The sequence below is a fragment of the Macaca fascicularis genome, chromosome 16 (assembly GCF_037993035.2).
Source record: "Macaca fascicularis isolate 582-1 chromosome 16, T2T-MFA8v1.1".
Classification (NCBI taxonomy): Eukaryota; Metazoa; Chordata; class Mammalia; order Primates; family Cercopithecidae; genus Macaca; species Macaca fascicularis.
In genome coordinates, this window is record NC_088390.1 from 58077924 (window position 1) to 58092306 (window position 14383).

Here is a 14383-nt window from a genome sequence, read left to right on the forward strand (position 1 = left end):
ACCGGCTCCGCTACTGCCTCCCTGCTGTGAGCGGGAGAACAGGAAGTCTGCCCCATAGGGAGATGGCCGGGCGGGAGCCGCAGAGTCAGCGTTGAGAGGAAGGTCAGCGGCACCTCGGGATTCCGCGCACCTTCAGCTCCCTCTCGCAGACAGCCCAGCCGCGGGTTGGCGCCGCAGTGATGGAAACTGGGGAGGGCCTAGGTTGGAGTCCCAGCAGTCCGGAGGAGGGGGCCAAAGCAGAGGATTAGGAACCGGGCTTTCATATCCAGCCGCGGCGCCCGGAAGCGGTACTTAAAGGGCGAAGTGAGGCCACAATTACAAAGGGGCGCCCTCCGACGCCTCAACGTCAAGGGCCTGTAGATTCACAACCTCCGCCGTCGGGGAAGGGGGAAGATGAGGTGTGATAGGGAGGCTATGTCCAGCCACCAGCGCAGGGAGTGGCTCTAAACGCTGACCCAGCGCCTCGCCCCAAGCGGGATCTTGGCGCGCGGATAGACCGAGCCCGGGGTGGGGCGCCTTGCAGGGCTCCCTCGCCCTTACCGAATGAGCATCTTCTTCCAGATTTGCTGCTCAGAGAGGGAGTGGGTCCTGGTCTCTGAATCTCAGCGCTCCCGACTACCTCGCTGCTCCTAACGAACAGTTCATCTGCTCCCTCCTGGCCGCCTGTGCCAGCGCCGCTCACCCACTTTTCCAGCCCTGGATTTCCTCTCCCCGAATACGACCTTCCTTCCCACAATTAACAAATGATCTAGCGAAACCCCGCCAGGTCCCCAGCAGAGGAGCACCTCCATCCGCCCGAACCAGCCAATTAATCAGAGCATTAAGGAGCCTGAGGAGTTGTAATTGGGTGGTTTGGGACGAGGGGGCGCTGAGGAGGTCATTAACCCCAGCGTAAAGATGGGGAACGGAGACGCGCCTGGCCGCCTCTGCCGCCCCTCTGGACTCTTCTTAGCACGCGGGTTTTGGCCACTCCACCTGCCTGCTGCGCTCCAGTTCCCGCCTCCAGTCCAGCTACTTCACTTCTCTCTTTGTCATTCTCCATCTTTTCTCTGACAGCCGTCCAGGGCCCCTTTCTTTGTGCCTACTTCTGTCTACCTGTCCAGCTGTCTCTTGCACCCTTTTTGTGGCCCAGCGGCCAAGAAAACTCAAAGGTCATGGCTGTTGGCCCCCGCTGATGGTCTCTGGGCTCTGGGGTTTCAGACAGTTCCTCAGGGCTGGTTGGAAATGATGGGAGTTGGAGATTTGGACATTATACCCATTCCCCAAGAGAAGGGCATTTGCACAGGGGAGGTGTTTCCTGAAACGTTCAATTCTCTTTCGGTATGAGATGGCTTTGGACGAGGTGGCAAATGGCAGAAGGTCCAGGCCCCAGTGGATAAAAGCTCCATATCACTTTGATTAGAGACACAGAGACCTTGCATACTCCTTGTCCGAAAAGGCAAATACGGAGGAGGTAGTGACTGGGTGTTGTGGCCTGCCTGGTCTCAGTCCAAGAGTCCCCAGCACCTGTGACCTGGTGCCTGGTGTTCCAGGAAATCCAGGTGACAGTGTCTATTCAACCTTGTGGAACAAGAAATTGTTTGTCCTTTTAATTTGTCTTGTCAGATACCCAAGTCTATTACAACGCCTCCCTTTGCATTACGTTTTTGGTTGGTTGTATAAGATTAGCGGATGAGAGGTTCTTAACATTTTGGGGGGCCGCTCCCTGATAAGATAATTTAAATTTTGATGAACAATATTGATTTCCCTCTACCGAGAAAAAAAATGCACTTATGTAGTACTCACCAAATCCCACAATTTCAGAGAGTTTCAGTCTCCTCAGACACCAAGTTAAGAACTACAATTTGGATAGATCAAAGGAGCTGGTGTCTGGGAAATGCCGAGGCCAAATATAGTCAGTTTACGTAGCTCTTCACCCTTTCTCTTGGCTGACATCTCCATTTTGCCAGGTCAACCTTCACCTTTAAAAACAGTCCAGTGGCAGTGTCCTCTCCCCACCATTACCTGTAGGGTCTGGTCTCCCAGTGGGAGTCAGTCTTTCCTTCCCAGCGAGAGTCAGTCTTTCCTTCCCAGCAGCTGGGAGCCCGAGAACGTGGGAAGAGCTTTGCTGGGGAAAGCTGATCTTGCACTGGCCAGCAGTTGGAAGTGCAATGGAAGGAAATCAGGCTTAAGCAGCTTCCCAGAAACTTAAAACCATACCAGAACTCCTGAAAGGGAAGACTATCTGGAAACAGCCTCCTAACTAAAGCTGTCTGTAAGTCAAGCAAATGGGGATTGGGCAATAGAATGTTCCTTTGTGTCCCTTATTGACTCACTTATTACTTTTCCTCAGGGACCCCGGCTGTACTTGGGGCTGATTTAGCCAAGGTTAGAGGCTGGGGAATACCAAATGCTGGACTTAAAGGGGAAGGATTTGCTCCCTAATATTTTAGTAATCTTGTTTGTAAGAGATAAACAGCATGTGACCCCTGACTATCCTGGGGGACCTCCTAATTACGCCCAGCCTCATGCGTTGTGGCCTGTTTAGACACAGAGTGTAAAGAAGGACTTAGCTGTTCTTCCCCAGCCTATTAAGTTTCCTGGCCATCTCCCCACCTGTGTGAATTGACCAAGCTGAATCTCCCAGGAGAAAAATCAGGCTTCTTTGGGGTCTGGGAAGTAAATAAACTTCATTTTTCGAGGACTATGTTAAGACAAATTAGGATAACTGGAAATTATCTGGCTAATTGTACCCTCCCCCTCCAAACATACTTATACTCCAAACCCAAGCCCTCCTGGCTGCTCCTCAATTGTCTATATATTTCAAACAAATGTGACTTGGCACAGGAAAGACTCCAACTCATTTCTAGTTGCCACTCTCTGCGCTGTACAACCACCACCCACCTGCCCAGCGGTTCGAGGCTGTGACAAGAAACCAATGGTTGGCTAATAGTATTCAGACCCCTGCCTGAAAATACAAAGAAAAAAATAAACAATTCTCTTCTTGGGACAGCTTAAACTGGATAATCCTGGCTGTGAAAACCTGACCTAAATGCTTTTAATCAGAGCAGAAGAAATATATGTTCATTGGCTCCTTACTTTACTAATTAAAGAAAGCTAATTGGTGTTCTCAGAAACTTCCGACTGAGGGTCAGGAGCCTCTAGCCATCTCTTTGCCTGCCCCACCCCTCCCTGCACTGGGCCCTGCACCGTGGAGTTGGCCTTTTTCTGATAGACAATTGGAAGGGGGTGCTCCCGACCTTCTGGCTCCACCCCTGCATTAGGACTTTGGCCCTGAAAAGGCAGTGCTGCTATTGGCCAGAAGTTTTTGCCCAGCAGGCTTGTCCCCTTTCTTGTGTCCTGGACTTGTTTCTAGGAGCCAAGACCTCTTGCTGGCTGCCACATCAGCACTGCCAACTGGTAGGGTGCAGCCCTGCTGAAGCTCCAGAGCTCAGCCCAGTGCTGGGCACAGTAGGTGCTCAGGAAATGATTGCTGAATGTGGAATGAAAGTCCCCAGCAGGCAAAAGCCTATGACTTCTTTCGGTGGGGCGGTGGTCCTCTGGGGAACTTCAGGGCCGCCTCCTGGGTACCCAGGAAGTGGGTAAGACCTGGTTTTTGTCAAGCATTTCTCAGATGTTCTGTTTAATTCCAGCTTCCTGGCCCCCTATTTCTTGTCTACCCATTTTCTAAGGCAGGACCGTGCTCACCACAGCAAAGAGAAAGAACTCCTTGAAAAGTCAAAGGAATACAAGTCACCACTTCTCAGACCTTTCTCCCATGAGATCCAGATACTTCAGGCTAAAGGGAGTTTGAACCTGAAATGAGCCAGATAATTGCCCCAATTCTCTGTACCTTATTGAAGAGGTAGTTACAGGTCAAGGGGTCCAAGGGGCCTCACTTTTATAGACGTTGCTCTAAGTCAAAAGAATACATTATACATATACAGCTGAGACACACACTCTCCGTCCTAGGCCGGCTCTCTGTGAACAAAGCAGATTTCCTCCTTGCCACTCACCCCCTATTCCCGTTTTCCCCCTCCTCTTTTCTCTTCTTTCTCCTCCTTGTTATTAGTAGTTACTGTTTACTAAATGCTGCCTCTGCACCAGGTGTTGTGCTAAATGCTAGACACATAGTAAATCATAGTACATTAATTAATCCTTACATTAACTTTAAGAGTTAAGATACCAGATTTTACAGATGCAGAAACTAAGAGTTACTTTTCAAGCATGAAACGCGTGTGTGTGTGTGTGTGTGTGTGTGTGTGTGTGTGTGTGAGAGAGAGAGAGAGAGAGAGAGAGAGATACGGGCAGATCTGAGTGCTCAAGTGTTATAAAGATAGAAATAAAGAAAATTGAGAATGAGGAGATCTTAAAGTTTTGAAATATAGAATGCTTTAATAGGATGCAGATAGTTTCTCCTGCCCTAAAGTGAACAAAGAAGTGAGGCAATTAACTGGCTAATTCCAAGACCCAAATGCTTTCCCTTGAAATGGGCGGATAATGAGGCTGACAGTATGTTCGCAGTTGAATTCGCCTGATGTTGCTCCATTTTTTCCCCTTAACTTTAGCGAATCCATTGGGCAATCACAGTGAGATGCACAGACGTCGCCCCGGACGTGCACATATTCACACACACACTCACACACAGGAATGCTGACACACACAGACCTGACTTTATTCTGCCTCTAGAGTCTTTTATGACTCAACCTCCGGAATGAAAATAGGGGTTGGAGTGAAATAATGTGTCCGAGGGCGCAGCTGCTCCAGATGTGCGCTGGGTAATTAGGCATCCTCAAGAGCTCGTGCCCGGCTGGGAAATGCACCTCTTGTGGGACTGCAGATCCCAGCAGGCACCCCATCGTAGTCTGGCCCATAGTAGGTGCCTGTCCTTTGCTGCCTGGTCCCAGCAGCCTGTCCCTCCTCTTCTTCCCTTCTTCCTCCGCAGGTGATTCTCTGGCGCCTCTGTTTTAGGAATAACTGCAGAAATGTCTCTCAGAGGGCTCTGCAGTATAAAATGGCATCTCTGCCACAGGGGAACGGGAAGAGGGACCCTGGTTTCTCCTATCCTGCTCTTCCTAGGCCCTGGACGTCTCTGAGGGGCTCATTCCAGAATAAGACCTCTCTTTCCTTGCTCCACAAGAATTTAACAAAGAGGCCCTATTTGGGTCAAGTAGGAGAGTGGCCTGACTGGCCCTAACACCCCAGGTTTGGGGGCTGCGGAGCAGTCCTGTTGCTGGCAGCTTCTCTTAGTTGTGGAGCCTCTTTCACAAAGTGTTCGCACTTCTCAACTTCCCTGTCCAGTAGGTCTTAATCTGGGCACCTCGGGGCCTAAGGCACTTGGCCAGGGTTATGCAGCCAGGGAGGTCATAAGTGAGGAGTTAGCATTTATTGGAAGAGAGGGGACTGGATTTGTCCTGGCTCTGAATCCTGGCCCAGCTGTCCCTATGTCCGCCTCCAGTTTTCTCATGGGCCTCCACAAATTTGAAACTCAAGAAACGCCAAACGTCCAACATAGAAAACACCAAAAAGCTGCCTTTCTGGAGATGAATTTTGCTTACAAGAAAGACACGTTTTGAGGGGGTGAATGGTTATGGTAATTTCGGATAAAGAACATTACCCTTGGAATAGAGGGCTCCCCCTCCAGCCCTGCTTCACCACTTTTAATAGCTGCTCTGATCTTGGGCTAATCACTTAATTCCTTCGGACCTCAGTGTCTTCTTTTGCAAGCTGGGGGAGGGGGTTAAAGATGCTGGCGCTGCCCTCTAGCCTGCTGCTGGGGAGATCAAAGGAGATTCGGGCTGTGGAAGGCTCCCTAGCGTAGGAGATGGGGTTAGAAGGTAAGGGCCAGGGGGTGGGGGCGGATGGGGCCTTGATTAGCTGTGGATTTCTGTCCCAGCGCACTCATTTAACCGTGTTTCTCTTGGTTGGCAGAGGGCGCCAAAGGCGACATGCCGGCGGCCAGCTCCAGGCCGAGCCCCGAGCGCCTGCGGGAACAGGCCCCTTCACCCGGCGCGGGACGCAGAGCTGGGCGAGAATCTTGTTCAGCGCGGACTCAACGCCAGGGCGCCGCCTAGAGGTCGGTTTCTCTCTCGGCCTCACCCGCCGGGAGACCACAAGAGCTGCTTCCCCAGCCGCCCGCCGCCAGAAATAGGAAAAAAAAAAAAAAATCCAGCTGGGGTCTAGGAACTCGGCTTCTGGCACCTCTGACTTCTCCGAGACTGTCTCCTCCCTCCCCGCCCCGTAATGAACCCCGTGAAGGGAGACGGGCCAGGAAGTCCCAGAAATATTTATTCTTGTGACTCTCACAAAATGGAAGAGGGTCTCAATTTTTAAGGATCTTGTGTTCTGCGTCTGTTGTCTACACTGCCTTCTCTCACTATCCAAATTGCCAGCCCCCCCTCCAGTTATGCTAGAACTCTGCTTTATCTTCAAGGAAGAAAGGGAGTGGGGAGAAGCTACCTCTAAACCCTCCAGCGTGGCCATCAATTTTCTTAATTTGGAGATCAACATGCTTTTGGAAAAATGTTTGGAAAACGTTTGGGGGTGAAAAGAAATGTTGCCTAACTGGCCTTTACTCTCTGAGTGACCATCATCTCAGCTAGTTAGTGTATGAGCGGCACCAGCACCCCGGCCATGGGGGTCCGTGCTGAGCTTCTGAAAGTTGACTTCTCCTTTGGGGAGCCCTCGGAAAGACACAGCTGGTATCTGTGGGAACGGCTTTGGGGTGTCCTTTGGCACCATACAGAGAATTTTATTTTTTTTAACTGGAATCCATGGCCTGGGTTCTTGGGATGGCGGTAGGAGGAAGCCACAAACCCCCTGGAAATGTATGCAAAACATATGGGTGTGCAGGTGCATCATCATAGGGCTATAGTCTCTTCAGTTTTTCCTAAGAGTCTAAGACTATAAAAGATTTCCATCTCCTTTTCTCAGCCAGGGAGCCACAGCGACCCAGGCCAGCAACAGGCTGGGAACCAGCACACCGACCGGCCCCCACCAGGTGCCTGGTAGGTGATGGGTAATAACACTCTTGAATGGTCTGGAAACTGCTGGCCCCTCAGTCCAGCCCTCCTCCCAGAGGGAAATCCTGATAGAAGGAGTGACAGCCAGTAGCTGCCATCTCAGTATTTTGAATAAAAATATAACATGATAAAGAGCAAATGAGAGAGGTTGGAGGGGCCTCCCCATGCAAATCCTGGAATATGAATGTTGGCCAGAAATAAGATACTTCCTGTCCTCCAGCAGTTAAAGAGCTCCCCACTTCCTCCCTCTTGGTGCTGGGAAGGGGCCAGAGGGCACGGCCCCCAAACCACCACCCACCTCTGGAGAGCTGGGGCAGAGTGGGATTGCCTGCAGCAGAGTTAGCCCTTCAGAAAATTCAAAACCTGTACTGCCTAGTATTTTCCCTGCCTGTTTCTTTTTTTTTTTTTTTTTTAATCAGATTTTTAAAACATCCAGCAGCACTTTGGTGCCTTTTCTTGGGGTTGGGGAGTGGGGTTATCTATGTGTGTATCTATGGGAAGGTGGATGCCTTCAGTGCACTAAACCCCCTCCTGGGCCTGCAGCTGGACCTCACTCCTGTACCTGAACACTCTGCCTCAGCCTGAGCTAATCTTAGCCATCCATTGTGTCTCAAAACTGAACTCGCGGTGTTTTGGGGTGAATAACTGTGAGGCAGGATGGAGAACCTTTTGCTCTCCCATCCAGAAAGGCACCTAACCAGGCCCCTGGAGCAGACAAAAGGAGCAGGACGTCAATCACTTTGCTCCCAGTTCTCTGAAGCCCAAGATGAAAAGGGATTTTCCTTCATTTTGGTTCGGAGGCCTAGTAGAGAATTTGGATTCCACGAAGTTTTGAACAAAGTAAATGGTTCAGAGCAGGCAAAAACTATGGAAACTTGAGGCCTGGGTAGTAGTGGTTTTATTTGATGTTGAGGCTTTAAAGAGATGAGGAGATGGTGGTGGAGCTCCGCCACGCAGAGTGGCTCTCACTTCCACCCCGAGGAAGACCGACCGACCCCTGGGTTTATCCTCTGGGAGCCCGCGGCCCACTCAGCCCCCTTCAGGCCTTGGGAGTCACCCGGACGGAGTCTTATCTTCTGCCCGCTTCCAGCAAGTACCCGGCAATAAACAGGCAGGTCTGGGCAAAGGTCTGGTCGCTAGAAACGGAAAAGGAAAGATAAAAGTAAAGTTAAACAAAAAACAAAAACAAAAAACCCTTGGGCTGGGCGCTGTGGCTTACGCCTGTAATCCCAGCACTTTGGGAGGCCAAGGAGGGTGGATCACGAGGTCAGGAGTTCGAGATCAGCCTGGCCAATATCGTGAAACCCCGTCTGTACTAAAAATACAAAAATTAGCAGGGCGTGGTGGCGGGCGCCTGTAGTTCCAGCTACCTGGGAGGCTGAGGCAGGAGAATCGCTTGAACCCGGGAGGCGAAGGTTGCAGTGAGCCGAGATCCTGCCACTGCACCCCAACCTGGGTGACACAGCGGGACTCTGTCTGAAAAAAAAAAAAAAAAAAAAAAGAAAAGAAAAAACCCGCTTTCAGCGGAAAGATGCAAAAAAATGGAGGCCACCGGGCGTGGTTGGGAGAGCCTGGGCTTTCACAAGGAAGCGCCAGGGAGCCCAGCTCTGCTTTGGCGAGGAGCGGGGAACCTCATCCCAAGCCGGGCGAGCCGAGCGGATCGTAGGGTGTGCGCGGGGTTCTGCGGATTTTCCGTGTAGGCGGCGGCTTCCAGTCTCTGCCCCGCGCGGGCTGGGTCAGCGCGGAATCCTCCGAAAGAAGAGCGCGCCTGGCGGCCGCTTCGGCGGAGGCCAAGGCCCGGGGGCCGGGGCTGCTTCTCTCCACGCGGACAAAGTGTGAGGGCAAAGAAAGGGGCCGAGGCGGGTGCTTCTGCCGCTCGTAAATTTGTTTCCCCTTCCTTTTAATCCGCCCCCGGACGTCTTTCTTTTCAGGACAGGAGGGGATGTAAACCGTTTGAAGTTCATCAACACGGTGAAGTTTTATTGTATTTCCGGTCCCCAAGATTTATACCCGGGAGGGGGAGCGGGCGGCCAGGCGGACTCCCTCGCTACCTCGGACTTCCCTGCCGGACACGTGGCCACTCGGACCCTCGCTTCGGGGCCAGGGCGGGCGGGAGCCTGGACTGGGCCGCGGCCGCTGGCTCCGCACCTTCCCATGGCGGTGCACGGCCGGCACCGCCGCCGCCCAGGTAAGTCCGCCGCCGCCCTCGGCCTGCACAGCCGCGGTTCTGGGATGGGTGCGGGTGCGGGTGTGGGCGTGAGTACCTGTGACCAGGCGGGTGTCTGGAGAGGCACGGGTGAGGCGCCGGCACGTTAGGGGGCCAAGTACCCAGACCCAAGGTCAGGAAGGAGGAAGCAAATTTGTTCTCTGCGCCCCAATCACAGTCCTTAGCCTCTTAGTCCTTATTCTGCGAAGATTCTGAATGAATTGTCTTACCTGGAGCAGCGCGGCCTCTGCAGAGCCAGGGCCCTGGGACATTTTGGGCAGGGTGCCTTCACAGCAACTGTTCAGATCAACCAGCTTTCCCCTCCAAATCCCATTCTTCCTCTGTTTGTTCCTAGAATTCCCGATACTTTCTGACACTCTGCTTTTCCACCTTTCTCTCTGGCACTTTCTCGGCGCTCTTTTGCCCCACTCTCCTGTCTGCGCCCCAGTCTCAAAGCTGGAGGATGTGTAGGACTTGAAGATCTAGCCTCTCAGAGCTACACTGGGAAGCTGGGTGAGTTGAAATACGGGGGCTAGCGGGGTGCTGAGTGTAGATGCACCTTTGTATCGGTTTGAAGTTGAGAATTCTTTTTATCTGTGGAGACCTCCAGCTGGGCTGAGATACAGAGACTGAGTAGGTATATCAAAGAGGCCCTGCCCAGGCTTGTGCCTGTGCCTAGGGTCTTCTCTGGCCAGGGCTCCTGGAAGGGAGTAAATGTCTCTGCAATCTGAGCTGTCAGGATTGGCTACAAAATGGTTTTGCCTAGAGTCCTGGGTTCAGTTCTTCCGACGTGTTGTTTAGTAGCAACTGGGTCCTTCTCTTGGGGAAGAGGTGGAGGAAAATGAAGTTAAGCCGCTTTTTGGCCCACAAAAAATGGCCACAAGGTTTGCCCCCAGTAAGCCCTTGACCTAGAGCTTGAACTGGAACTGCTGAGTGAATTAGGTAGTTTCATGTTGTTGGGCCTGGGTTTCTGAACACAACAACATTAAACCACCCGATTCACGGCAGTTACTGCTCCTCGCTTAGCTGGAGGAGTTGGGGGGAGGGGAGCAGAATCAGGACTGGAGGATCAGCCTTGCAAAATGGGGAAGAGGTTTGAGGTCCTTCATCCAGGAGCAACAAGGATGTTTCCCAGAAAAGATCTGGGAAGTGTGTGTGTGTGTGTGTGTGTGTGTGTGTGTGAGGAGGGAAAGGGGGATAAGGAGCAGTCATCTCTCCCAAGGCACCCCCCTGGCCCTGTTGAGCTGTTCAGCCCAACCCAAAGATGGCAGTCAGAGCTCCAAGCTTCCAGCCTTAGGGTCTCTGAGCTCTCACCTACATCCAAAACTTTCCAGAGAAAGTCTCCCCAACTTCACAAATATTTGATTTCAAAAGAAACACAGGGGGGTTCTTGAGGTTTCTGTAACTCTTTGGGGGTTGGTGCTCCACCTCAGCGGGAAGCTTCAGGTCCTTGAAGAGGGCTTAGTAGGTCTCATTCTGAAAGGGAAACATCTAGAGCTCTTGCACTCTTAGTCTGAAGCCCTTAGGGTCCTGTCGAAGGCCCCCTATGGGACCGGACCTACAGAAATAGGTCAAAAAAGTCCTTCCTTTCCTAATCCCTCAGTTGACTTTTTCCTCACCACCCACCCCAGTGGCCAGACCTTCCCTCTGGCCTTGGGCTGGGCTGGGGGTACACATAGGTCCGGAGTGCCACCCCCTTGGAGAGGGGCCTGACTTGCAAGCTGATGGGGAGCCCAGGTTGTTGGACAATTCAACCCCAACTGATGCAGTGACAAAGGACGGAACCAGGGGTTGGACAGGGTGAGACTGTGATACCCTCTCTGACCTCGGTCCTCTTAAGGCTGCTGGTCCTGTGGCCAGGAAAGGAATAACTAGAAGTGCTGGTGGAAGAAGGGGGACTTTCCAAAGCATAAGCTAACTTTTGTTCCCAAACTCCCCCACCCCCCAGCCCGCCTGCTTGAGGCAGAGGAAATGTGCAAAAGGGCCCAGGAAAGAGGCCGGACCGGATGGGGCTTCGGCGCCAGGCTGACTTGGAGGGCCAGGGGCTTCTGCTAGAGCAGAGGGGCATTAGGGAGACCCACCCCTAGCCTAGGGGAAATGCAACCTTCAACCCACTGTCCTGATAAGCAAAGGCCAACAACTCTGTCCCTTGACAGTTTCTCATCCTCTGGTCTGGGTGGAGATGGCCTGGCACGTCCCTGCAGCCTTATCTCACTTCTCCCTGGGCCTCTCACAAACCTGCCCAGTCACTCAGAGCCTGACTGTCTTCCATCCCTGGCGTCCCTTGGCCACCCCCTCCCAGGAAAAGTGCTGTAAAAAGAAAAAAGGGGAATGTTAGAGAGAAAGGAGGAAATAAAGTCTTTGGAAAGCAGAGTTTTACAACAGCCACAGGTTTTATGGAAGCAATTTCGTAATAACCTTCTACCTGCTCGCCTCCTTTCCGCCTGCCTGCCGCCCACCCCGTTTGGCCTCCTGGATGCCCCCTCCCAAGGAGTCAGCCACCCCCACCGCCTTGGATATCCTTGATGGCTGAGAGTTGGTAAGAAGATTCCTGAGGTCGGCTTGGGCCACTGACCTCTCAGTCCCTCCTTTCACCTCTGACATCCTGGGAGGGAGGTTTGGCAGAAGATTTCATTACTTCACTATTAAGATCCCCACTTGGGGGGTATGGAAGCACCGAGGTTTGCACCTGAGTGTGCAGATTCAATGTGATACCTGTTTTGGAGGCCGTTTTGCGTAAAGGGTAAGGATTCTGGGATCTTGTGCCCTTTCCCACTGGGACAAGTGTCCTCATGCCTCACTCTTTCCCAGAGTGGGTCTGGACTGTGATCTGGAGTCAGAAAAAATACCTCTGGTGCTTGAGGACATAGATTTGGGGACTTTTCTAATTTTGTTGTACACAGCAGTGCTTTTGCTTGACCTCCACAGTCACTTTCACACTCGGCTCATCTCTGTCCACTGCTGCTTCATAATTCTGTGAGACACATGTGCTTGTAAGTAACTGTGCCTCCACCCCCGCACCCATCGCTATCATGAAATAAGCATCACACAATGCACATCGTCCCTGTGGTCTTGGGTAAGAAGCACAGTAAAGGATTTTATGGTCCAACAAAGAAGTCACAAAATTTCATAACCTCTTCTGGGCCAATATGAAGCATTTCTTTTATCTTCCAGAGAAACATTTTGGAAAGAAGTTGTCATAGAATCTATCTAGTGTTAAGTCATATGCATTTGTTTGAGGATACGCTGTATATTTTGCTTGAATATCAAGTCAAGGGACAGATTTTCAAGTGCGACATCCGAATTAGCTAGTATTTTATAGCCATAATTCAAGTACACAAATACCCAAGCTTTTGCTTTTCCATAGGTGTGTGATGGTTATAAAAATGTACACACAAGCTTTTGGACAACTGATCTTCTTACATGAGCAGAATCTTAAACCTCCATCACTCACAGGGGTTACCTGCATACACGAATACCCAAGCACATCAAGTTTCATAGCTGGGCAGATTTATTTATTACATATTCTATACACAGTATAGAGCACAGTGCATTTGCACACTGGGTTTCCCGTACAGAAATATTGATTTGAAATATACATATAGGACACACACATCTATTTACATAAAACATGCATACATTTCAGCTAAGCTTATTAATTAAAAACAAACTATTTTTCCCCATTCTCACTTACTGTTTTTCTTTCTTCTCCCATTTCCTTCCCTTCCTCTAGATTTTATCTCTCTTCTTACTGACAAGGACTGTTCCAAAAGTCACCCCCACAGCACAGGCACTCACTGGCTGGTCGGCCTCTGCTCTTCAAACCTCGGCCTCGCTGTTGGCTTCTCTGGGCCCCAGTGTGGCCGGGAGCTGCCGCTTTTTCCTGCTTGCCCTTCTCCAAGCTACCAGCTACTGGCCCCAGCTGTGTTCAGGCGAGGCTCCAGTGCAGGGAATGGCAAAAGGCTGCAAGGGAAGGCAGGGTTTTCCTTCTTTCTGTTTAGGATTGGGGGTGGGGTACGGAGCAGTTTCACTCTCTTAGGATAAAGTGACCCCCACTGAAGCAACCCCTCTATTAAGTGTCTTTAGAAGCTGGGCTCCAGGGGCCACAATCCTGTTTGCTGTCCTCTTTCATAGTGGGTACCATTGTCTGGGGAGAAAACAAGACTTTTTTGGTGGGAGGGAGTCCACAGGCTCTCAGCTGACCCTTTAATCATTTGCCCGAGCTGGAGTTGAACTACAGTTTGGAGCAGCAGTGCTTTCTAGAAAGCTTGGCTGGGGTGGGACTCCTTGCTTGGCGCATTTACCTGGAGGGCAAAGAGCTGGGATGCAGACTACAGGGCTTAGGGGCCAGTTCATTCTCTTTCCTCTGGAGTCATTGCTCCTTGAGAAGACCAAGACCTCCAAAACCTGTCATTTTAAAATTGTCTCCACTCTCCAGCTTCTTCGTGAGCAAAGGCTAAGTTCCGATCTCAGAAAAGAGGCCTGAGTCCCCTCCTCACCCAGCACTCAGGAGTCACCAGGGAATAAAGGGCAACTCCTCAGGCAGATAGCAACCCACAAACCCAAATCTTGTCTGCTGGGAGAATTCACCCTTGGAGAACACAAGCCATCAGCCCAAATGTTCTTCTTCCTCTAACTTCTTCCCTAAACTGAGTGGCCCTCTTGACTCCTCTCGTTGCAGAGAGGCAGCTGCAAAGTCAGGGCAGGGGAGGGAAGGGGAACCGGGAAAACGGCAGTCAGAGCCCAGTGCCTGCTTTGCTTGGGTCTTACGGACAGCCCAGCACTGACTTTTCCATAAATAAAAAATCCCCAGGCCATAGTACGCATGTCCTTTTAGGCCCTAATTTATATATTACAGAAATCATATACTCAGCCCACCATGCTTCATAAAGCCATTATTTATGGCGGGGGAGGGAATCTTTTTTCTTGAAGAGTATATTTATGACAGGTAAAGCCAACAGCAGACTTCATAGGGCTGGCAAATTGAGAACAGGTGCTTTGCCTTAACTGTGATTCATTCGCTCAGCGCCCAACTTTTTCGCTGGTGAGTCCGGGGAGCTCCCTCGACTTTCCCAAACGTCCAACAGCTACTTGGAAGAATTTGCATCGGATTTTTGTTTCCCCACTTGGGTCCTATGGAAAAGGCAGATCTTCATGCTGTTTGGTTACGGATCTG

The 14383-nt window shown here is 51.3% G+C and overlaps 1 protein-coding gene and 1 long non-coding RNA gene across 7 annotated transcripts in view; one reads left to right on the forward strand and one right to left on the reverse strand.

The window, feature by feature from the left end:
- The window catches only part of HOXB8 (homeobox B8), a 34330-nt gene that overhangs the window by 3961 nt on the left and 15986 nt on the right, over nt 1-14383 (forward strand). For all 6 annotated transcript variants that reach the window (XR_012425703.1, XR_012425704.1, XM_065531400.2 and 3 more), the window contains exon 2: nt 5911-9189. The gene's annotated coding sequence lies outside the window, so the exon portion shown is untranslated. The remainder of the gene's footprint in view (nt 1-5910; nt 9190-14383) is intronic.
- On the reverse strand, nt 7882-13164 carry LOC135967672 (uncharacterized). The gene is made up of 2 exons (XR_010581844.1): nt 9438-13164; nt 7882-8137 (listed from the first exon to the last, which is right to left on the reverse strand). It is a non-coding gene; the product is annotated as an uncharacterized lncRNA (long non-coding RNA).